The following is a 9267-nucleotide window of genomic DNA, read 5'->3' as shown; positions in this document are numbered from 1 at the left end:
CCCCATCACAGAGATTCTGTATGCCAGTTTAGGGAGATTTGACTCTACGCTGCGGGCAACACAGTGAGTTAGTAAAGACCTTCAGTATGGTAGCAAAGGGACTTCTGTGGTGGTCCAGTGGTTAAGACTTCACCTTCCAGTGCAGCAGGTTCAGGTTTGATCCCTCCTTGGGGAGCTGAGATCCTATATGCCTCTCAGTCAACAGAGCATAAACAACAGAAACAATATTGTAACAAATGCAAAAAAGTGATGGAGAAGACCTCACCTCTGTCAAATATTTTTTTTTTAAAAGTATGCTAATAAAGACCCATTTGCTTTAGGGAGATCCCTTTGGTGATCATGTACAGGGTGAACAGATGTTACAGTTGGTGGATAAAAGGAAATTATTTACAAAATGACTGTAAGTGAACATCCTAGAGGGAAGATGGTAAGTCCTAGTTGAGGGCAGAGGAAAAGGAATGGAAAGAAAGCAATGCTTCATGAGATTTAAGGGATGTAGGACACCCAGGCTTAGATGAGCAGTTAGGTATGTAGAACCTATTCTTCCTCATTGGCGCTGCCACTCTGGGGCCATCAGCTTATCCAAGCCTGAGGGGTTACTAGGGGCCAGTGGGTGGGCTCACGGCCTTAGCAGAGAACCAGGTGGAACTCTACCCTTGTCCTTTGGGTTGACTGGGCAGAACATGGCCGTCAAGAAATGAGAAAAAGTGGGCAACATCTTGGGAGAAGACGTGTAGGACCATAAAGCGCACACGCTGGGCCTTTAACCTCTAAAACTGTCTGCCTTTCCAAAGGTACACTGTGCTTACAGGAAAGGCAGGACTCGTTTAATTGGTAGACTTTGAAATGGTTTACCGCCACCCCCCACCACCACCACCAATCTTCATAAAAAGGAAATGAGGGCTGCAGTGGGTAGGGGAGACACTGGGCCTTTCCTGAACCTCGTAAATAATCAGTAGCACGTGTCCAGGCTACCCTGCCCGACTGACCTGAGTGCCAGGGGAGACAGTGAGGACAGGCAAGTGGAAGACTCTGGCAGGTAGTTGATACAATTTGCCAAAATCAGCAATGATCAACAGGCCTGGTGTAGGACAATAAGATAGGAGAGCACACGCCCTTGAGTTTGGAGGGAGGGCAACACTGAAGACCTGTGTAAAACCCCGCCAATCTCCTGACTTGTCCATTCACCTCCTTACATGAGGATATCAGTGCCTCCTTCCTAGGTTCCCAGCGACAATCCAGTAAGTGGCAGTAAAGAACAGTGGTTAAGAAAAAATGTAAGTTTGGCATGAATGCCTCCACTCAAACCCCTGTTCCGTCAACTAGAAGCAGTGAACCTTGGACATGTCCCCTCAGCTCTCAGCATGTGTCTATCCTAAAAACTGGAGAAATAATAGTACTCACATCATAGGATGACGTTAAGATGAAAGGTGACACGCGTGATGTTGGCACCTAAACAGAGTTCATTAAATGGGAGCGTGCTTCTGATATAAGTGAACTGGACCCTTTATCCAAAGACCAAGGAGACTTAGGGTACCCTGGACATGAATAGAGCTGGAGGGTGATAATTAACCTCTGATTGTGTCATTTCAGTCATTTCTGTAGGCCCAACTCCATCAATTATGATTCAATTTAGACAAGATTGGAGGTCTAAAGAAATTTAGTGACTTGCCCAATGTCTCACTCACTGGGATTGAAACCCTATATAACTCCTCTGTGGGTTAAGATCCCTGCTCTACGTGGCATGCTTGTTTCCATCATGGTGGCCAGTGGCTCCTTCATGGAACTGTCTTTCCAATGGCCTAGCATTTACTGAGGACCTCCTATAGGCCAGGCCTGTGCCGGGCACTTGACACAATCTCATCGCATCACCATAACCCTGTGAGCTGCCTACTACCGCCCCCACTTCACAGGCTATGCGACAAGCCTGAGAGATCTTCCCGCACTTCCTTGGGCCATAAGCTTACTTGACTTGTGCTCTTGCCCTAACCCCACCATGTTCCAGCCATTGGGAAGAGATAAAACAGAAGGATGGGGGTGGCCATCTCTGCCTTGCCTCTTGTTCATGGCCCTTTTGCAGACCTTTTCTTCTTTTCTCCTCAAAGCAGGTACTGTCATCCCAATTATACACAGGGAACTTGAGGGTGAAATAGTCAGCAACTTTCCCAAGGTCATGAGCAAGCCAGCAGAACCTAGCTCACTGTCTTCTTGCATCTTGTTTCCAAAAAATGAAGACATTTTTCTGGGTCCGATTATGGACAACCAGCCCTCATTTCAGAATTTGGGGAAAGGCTTCAGGAGAGGCAGGCTGCACACACCCCCCAACCCCACCACCAGCCACTAGGATCTGCAAACAGGGCCCCTACCTATGGGCTAGCAGCATCGGATGCTGCTTTAATTAGATCGCCATGGTAACAAGCTACAGGAGAACAATAGACAGTTGTGTACTTGCAAAAATCATCAGTCGCAGACAAGGCCCCGCTAAACTGTAATTATGCTGGAGCAGAAGCAGATCTTTATTTCAGTGGGAGAAATAAACTGCCATCCTCGCCTCGTTACCTTCAGATGTTATTTGAACATCAGGGGCTGGGATTCCAAACAGGTTTACTGTTTGAATTTACGTTTTGGAAATGTTAAAACCCCAAATAAAGATGGTCGTCCTTGCATCCTGGGCTTTGGGTTGCGCATTCCCAGAGGGGAACTGAGAGCAAGGTAAAGAAGGTAATAATAATCACATAGGTGGCATTTACTGAGTCCAGAGGTGCCCAGTGTTTTCTACAGTCCCGCCCCCCATCATCACACTAAGGGTCTGCTGAGGGTGTGTTGAGTCCCACTTTACAAGCAGGAAGCCAGCCAGGGATCTTCACTGGGGTCCTGACCCCTGAGGGTTTGGCTCCGAGGCCCAAATGCCTTCCTCCAGCCAGGTTGATGTTCAAGGACAAAAGAAGGGAGTCTCTGATCCAGCTGCACTTCTGAGCCTCCTTTTGATGAAATGAGCGGGTTTCCTTTTAATCCGGTTAGTTTTGCTAGTCTGATAAGATGCAGTTCACCCCGAACATCAGAGTCACCAGGACCCATAAATAAAGGAAAGATCATTTAAAAATAAATTACAGACAGAAAGCCGGGAAAGCGCAATCCTTGGCTTGTTGCTCTCCAGGCCCTCCATAAATCTGTTGTCTTTTCAGCTCTGCAGTGGCCAGGGTCACAGACCATAAAGAGCTTCCACAGGGAAATCTGAAAAATCCCAGCAAGATCGGGTATGTGGGAGTCATCGGAGAGGCATTTGTATTCTCCGCCATCAGCCCGGGTGGAGGGAGGCAGCCCTCAGGCTGGCTAGGCAGGATGGGTGGGTGCTGACATAGGAGAGCCAGCTGCCGCCCTGTCTGCTGGGACTTTGGGCACCACAAAGAGACCCCAGCCCCCAAAATGCCTGGTGCCTGACCTACTTTCACAAAAAGGAGTGACATTTCCAGTCTCATTGCAGCATGAAGCTACAGTCCTTTTGGAGAGGGGACCCAGTGACCTCAATTCATCAGATTGAGAATGAGTCTGATTTTAGATCTTGTTTTCCCAGAGAGATCACAGTTCAGCTGGGAGAGAGGGGAGCTAGAATGGGTCCCAAGGGAGAACACAGGCCAGGGCTGAGGGGCAGCCATGGGTAGGGGGTAGCCATGGAAGGTGAACAGGACAAGCTCTCCAGGCCCTGCAGCTGCCCCTGGGTCTAGCCAGGACAGCAGGGTGGGGTGTGGCTTCAGGGAGCCTTCGCATAGTAGACAAAGTGGTATCAATGGCTATTCTCCCCCTCTCCCAATTTGTCTCTTCTGGTGGTTGTGATGCTCCAATAGAGGAGTGTCCTCCAACCTCCTGCTCAGAGAAGGTCACAGGAGTGGGCATTTTCTTGGCACTTGAGCTTGGCACAGCTCCAGGGGAATGGCCCAAGTCTGCCTCCAGGACTGAGTCAGGACACCCTCCTCTTCTTCACTCACTTGTCACAGGCAGCAGGAAAATTCTAAGAATTTATGACTCCTTGGAGAGACACAGTGACTTCAGATCATGGCCATTTCAGTTGCAAGTATATATCGAGATGGTCCGGATAATAGCTTTAAACTCAGGGGTTCTTCACATCTCAGAGAACATGGTGAAAGCCAGGGACTCTGTCCTGTGAGAGGAAAGAATATGGTGACATTCATCCAACCATTTGTGAACAACCTCAGAGGTTCTGCAGTCCTGATACCCATCCATGGACACCCCCTTGAGGGCTCATACCACAGCTGAGGAACCCTTGTTCTGTTCTAACCTCATTTCGCAGATGGTTGACCAGAAACATGGGATGACTACCTCCAGGTCTCAAAGTGAGTGATTTCACATGAAGGCCCATTCCTGTCTCCTTTCTTTCTGGGAAAACTGGTACAACCACCTCCTAACTAGCTTTCTACTTCCACTTAGCCTATCTTATGCATTCTCCACACCCCAAGAAAATACCCCTTTTTCAAATACAAATCATATTATGAAGCTTGGCGGCTTAAAATCCTTTAATGATTCTCCATTACCCTGAGATAAGACCCAACATCTTTCACGTGACTGATTAGCCGGGGCACCACATGACCTCTCAAGAAGAGAGGCAGATTATGTTGTGACACCTCCTTGGGGAGGCCCACACCCTGCCTGCAAGACCCTCACAAATCAGCCTCAGCAGCCCTTCCAGCCTCATTAGGTTCCAGGCTAACTCCAGCCGTGCTGGTCTTCTTTCTTATGACTCCAGCAATCCAGGGCCTTTGCACAGCTTTCCTCTCCTCTGACAAATTCCTCCTTCCTCTCTTTACCTATCTACCTTGTATTCATTCTCCTCTTCTCTACTTTGCCACTTTTCAAGGTCTTCCCTGAGTTTAGCTTCCCTGAATCAGTCAGGGTCTAGCCAGAACCTGGAAACCATGATATGTGTGTGTGTGTGTGTGGGTGTTAGTTGCTCAGTTGTGTCTGACTCTTTGCGACCCCATGGAGCATAGCCTGCCAGGCTCCTCTTTCCATGGAATTCTCCAGGCAAGAATACTGGAGTGAGTAGCCATTCCCTTCTTCAGGGGATCTTCTCAACCCATGAATCAAGCCTGAGACTCCTATATTGCAGGCAGATTCTTTACCATCTGAGCCACCAGGAAAGCCTGGAAACCATAAAAGGTTATTTCAAAGAGAAGGTATTTAATCCAAGGGATTTGTTACACAGGTAATAAAAGGATGAAACGGTTTTTAATAATTGACATTGAGTTAATTCTCCTATTGCCAGAACCTAATAGGAAGCCAACTGGCAAGGGAGTCTGGGAAACATGGCCCACAGACATCCAGCCCCAGCATCACAGAACAGATGATAGAACAATTTTGATGGAGTAAATACCAGGCGCAAACCCACAGCACATGGTTTATCCATTGACCTCTGCATTCAACTAGAGGCCCTGTGAAGGTTGGCCCAAGCATCTCCATCCCAGGGCTGGCACAGAGCCTGAACAATCAGCACTCAATAAGATCTTTCTGAGCCCAGCTTCCACAGCAGCAAAGTGGAGCTAAATCCCTCTCCAAAGAATGGTTGTGATGACTGCTAGGATGAGGGACGTGACAAGATGGGATCTGTTCAGAGCCAGGTCATGACCAAACATGAGAGCCCTCCATGGACAGTGTCTGGCTTCACCAGGAGCAGTCTTCTGAGCTTTTTTTTTCTTTTTTTTTTAACAGCGTGTGAGGATGCTGAGGAAAGAGTGTGAAGTCCACTTACTGCCTATCTTCCCCTAAAGAATTTCTAAAGCTCCTTCTGCCTATTTTTGTCCTGCGGTGCTTGAGTGGTTATGTGGGTTATCACCTGTGACAAACATTTTTATATGAGTGTTGACATTTCTGGTGTTTCCTGATGGGACAGCATCACGTAGGGAGCCCTGTGGAAAGAAGTCAGCAAACATTCTGACCGCGGGGTGTTAGGGGTGGGGACGGCAGGCAGTGAGAGGATGATCTGGGCCCGGCATTCTTAGCTGGTGTCCAGAAAGCTGTGAACACAGTGAATTTCTTCTGTGAAGGCCACCGGGCAGCTTGTATCACAAAATATTTCAGAGATGAGAGTGTTTTGCAAGCACAAAGACACCTGATCAAAGCTGTGTCTGAACATTCCCCGTGGGTGTAGAATTCCTCAGGAGTCAGTTTGAGAGGCTGGCTGTCAGAGGAAAGGCCCTGGACCAGGGAGTTTGGAGACTTGCGTCTCGGTCTCTTCTTACTGGCTGCCTCCAGGAGTTTGGGTGAATCCCTCCTCCTGCCTTGTCTTGATTGGTTCTCATCTGAGCTGTACATGTGAATCACCAGGGTCACTTACTTCTAGAGATCTGATGAAATTGCTTCATCAGATGCACTGTCCATGAATCCTGGATGTTATTCAACTTTCAGAATGTTTGTGCTTCTGGGGATGAGAACCACTGTTCCAAGACATTTCAGCGTTCATTAGAATCACCTGGAGGATCCGTCAAGCACAAGCTGCTCAGCTCCATTCCCCGAGTTTCTGATTCAGTAGATCTGGGGAAAGTCTGAGAATCTACCTTCCTAACAAGCTTCCAGGTACTACTGATGCTGTCCAACAAGGGTCACATTTTGAGAAACCCTGCTCTAGCCTGAGGTGGTGCAGTGGTGAAGAATCTGCCTGCCAATGCAGGAGACTCAAGAGAGGCAAGTTCAGTCCTTGGGCTGGAAAGATCCCTTGAGGAAGGAAATGGCAACCCTCTCCAGTATTCTTGCCTGGAAAATTCCATGGGCAGAGGAGCCTGGCAAGCTACTGTCCATGGAGCCACAAGAGTCAGACACAATGGAGCACACACACACATACACACATGCATTCTAGTCCAGTGGTCTCTATGGGGGGGAGATTTTGCCTCCCAAGAACATTTGGAGAATGTCTGGAAACATGTTTAGTTTTCACAATTGAAAGTAATGCTACTGGAACCTAGTGGGCAGAGGCCAGGGATGCCGCTAAACATTCTACGGAGCACAGGGCATCTCCCCCAAACAGAATTATCCAGTATAAAATGTCAACAGCATTAATGCATCTGCAATATTAATGTGCCCATGAATTACCTGGAGATTGTGTTGGATTGCAGATTCTGATAAAGTCAGTCTAGAGAATGGCCCAAGACTTTGCACTCTATAAACTCCCAGATAAGCGATGCCCAAATGGCCGACCTTCCAAAACTCAGGTACTCCCACCTCTATAGATGTAATCTCCCACAGCCTACAATATACAGATAACTCTGCTATTCACTTCTCTGTCCTTTCAGCCTACAACACAATGCCCACTGACATAGGAAACTCTCAAAAAGTATCAGAAAGATTTAAGACATTCACCATGCATAAGCTGAGCTGGCTTCCACCACATACTGCCATCTTGGTCAGGAAGTTCTTGAGAATTAGGATCTTGGCCAGTCCTTTTATATTTCCCTCGAAGCTGGACACAGAGCTTGGCACTGGTTAGGAACTCTGTATATGTCTGTTGTGCAAAATTAGACAGACACAATAAGAGCTAGCATTCTCGGAAGGGCAGATTGTCATTTTCCTAGCTATTGCTGCTGACCTCTCCTTCTGAACAAACCCTTTTCCAGGTCTCAGTGCTTGTCATTTGCCAAATGTTTCACTAGTATGATCTTGCCTAATCTTTCTCACAAAGTTGCAAGGAGAGCAGTGTCCATCCCCACTTACAGATGGGAAAACTGAAGTGAAGAAAGGTGTGGAGCCTAAGCTAGAGGAAGAGCTCCTGTCCTGGCTATGCCATGCCAGCCCATTCCAGGTCACCCAGGCAGCTCTTGGTTCCTGTCCTCCTTCACACCCCCAAGACCCGCCCTTCTCTTCATCACGGTCACACCTTCTCTCCTTTCTTGTCCCATCTTCTCTGCCTATCATTTCCTCCACCCCACAGACAAGACAACCATCTCCTCTGCCTAACTGGCTTTCAACCTTTTTGTCTGGGACTGTCCTGGATGACTGAGGGCTTCCTAAAATGACAACCTGAGGCATAGAACCTCTTCCACTAATGAAAGAAAATCAAGGTCCAGCCTTATTTGCTGCCCCCTTTCCACCCTGTTCCACCAGTCACTTTGGGTGTCACCACTGGAGAGCCAAAGATTTATAATCCCCAGTGCTTCCCCCTCAATATGGTGCTGGATAGGAAGTTCTTTTTCAAAAATTTTGATCAGATCCCTGACATTTGGTCTTCCAGCCAGTAACTGCTCCTTCTGTCTCCTTTGCCAGTTTATCATACTTTCTTCTGACTGTTGGACGCTGAAGGGCTCCAGGGCTCCATCCTCTGGCATCTTCTTTTCCATCTGCACTCACTTCACAGATGATCTCATCCTGTCCCCACTGATGATCAACCAATTTATATTGAAAGCAACAACCTCTTGTGTGAACTCCAGACTGGTATATCCAAGAATTCCTTAATATCACCACCTCGATGTCCAACAGGGAAAAAATGTGTGTCTATATCCAAAACCAAAATCTTCACTGTTCCCCACTTCCCCATACAAACACCTCCCATAGTTATTCTCATCTCTGTTAATGTCAAATTCCTTCTATCTTTGTAGAAATCTGTGTCTCCTCTCCTTTTTTCACAAGTCTAGTTCAGACTTTGCTCTGTGTTTGAAATATGAGCGTCTACTTCTGTCGCCTCTACTTTGCCATCCTGGCTCAAGCCATAGCCACTCTCACCTGGATATTTCCACATCCTATATAGTCTTCCCACCTCCATCCTTATCTTCCTACAAACTATTCTCCAGAAACAGAGTGGAATTTGTTTACCATGTGTAGTGACTTCATGGTCACCCTCCAAAAGATATGTCTTAATAAGACCAAGATTTTATGAATATAATGTTACTTGGGAAAGGGGTCTTTGCAGATGAAATGAAGTTAAAGATCTTAAAATGAGATCACCCTGGATTATCCCAAAAGGCCCTACATCCAGTGACAAGTATCCTTAGGAGACAAAGAATTGAAGACACATACACACAGAGAAGAGGTGATAATAGAGGCAGAGGCAGAGATGAGAATGCTAAGGCTACAAGCCAAGGAACATCTGGAGCCCCTGGGAGCTGAGAGGCAAGGAAAGATTCTCCCCTAGGGCCACTGGAGGGCGCGAGGCCCTACAGATGCATGCCTTCGTTTTGGATTTTGGGACTCCAGTACTAGGAGAGAATACATTTCTGCTGCTTTAAGCCACCAAGTTTGGCAACTCTCAGAATGTCATACATCGCA

At 47.4% G+C, this 9267-nt stretch overlaps 1 long non-coding RNA gene across 1 annotated transcript; it reads right to left on the bottom strand.

The window, feature by feature from the left end:
• Nucleotides 1-2492: 2492 nt before the first annotated feature.
• Nucleotides 2493-8624, bottom strand: LOC132659569 (uncharacterized). Its single transcript, XR_009600126.1, has 2 exons — nucleotides 7369-8624; nucleotides 2493-4159 (listed from the first exon to the last, which is right to left on the bottom strand). It is a non-coding gene; the product is annotated as an uncharacterized LOC132659569 (long non-coding RNA).
• Nucleotides 8625-9267: the final 643 nt, after the last annotated feature.

Source organism: Ovis aries, chromosome 3 (assembly GCF_016772045.2).
Source record: "Ovis aries strain OAR_USU_Benz2616 breed Rambouillet chromosome 3, ARS-UI_Ramb_v3.0, whole genome shotgun sequence".
Taxonomy (NCBI): Eukaryota; Metazoa; Chordata; class Mammalia; order Artiodactyla; family Bovidae; genus Ovis; species Ovis aries.
This window is presented reverse-complemented; position numbering and strand designations above follow the sequence as displayed.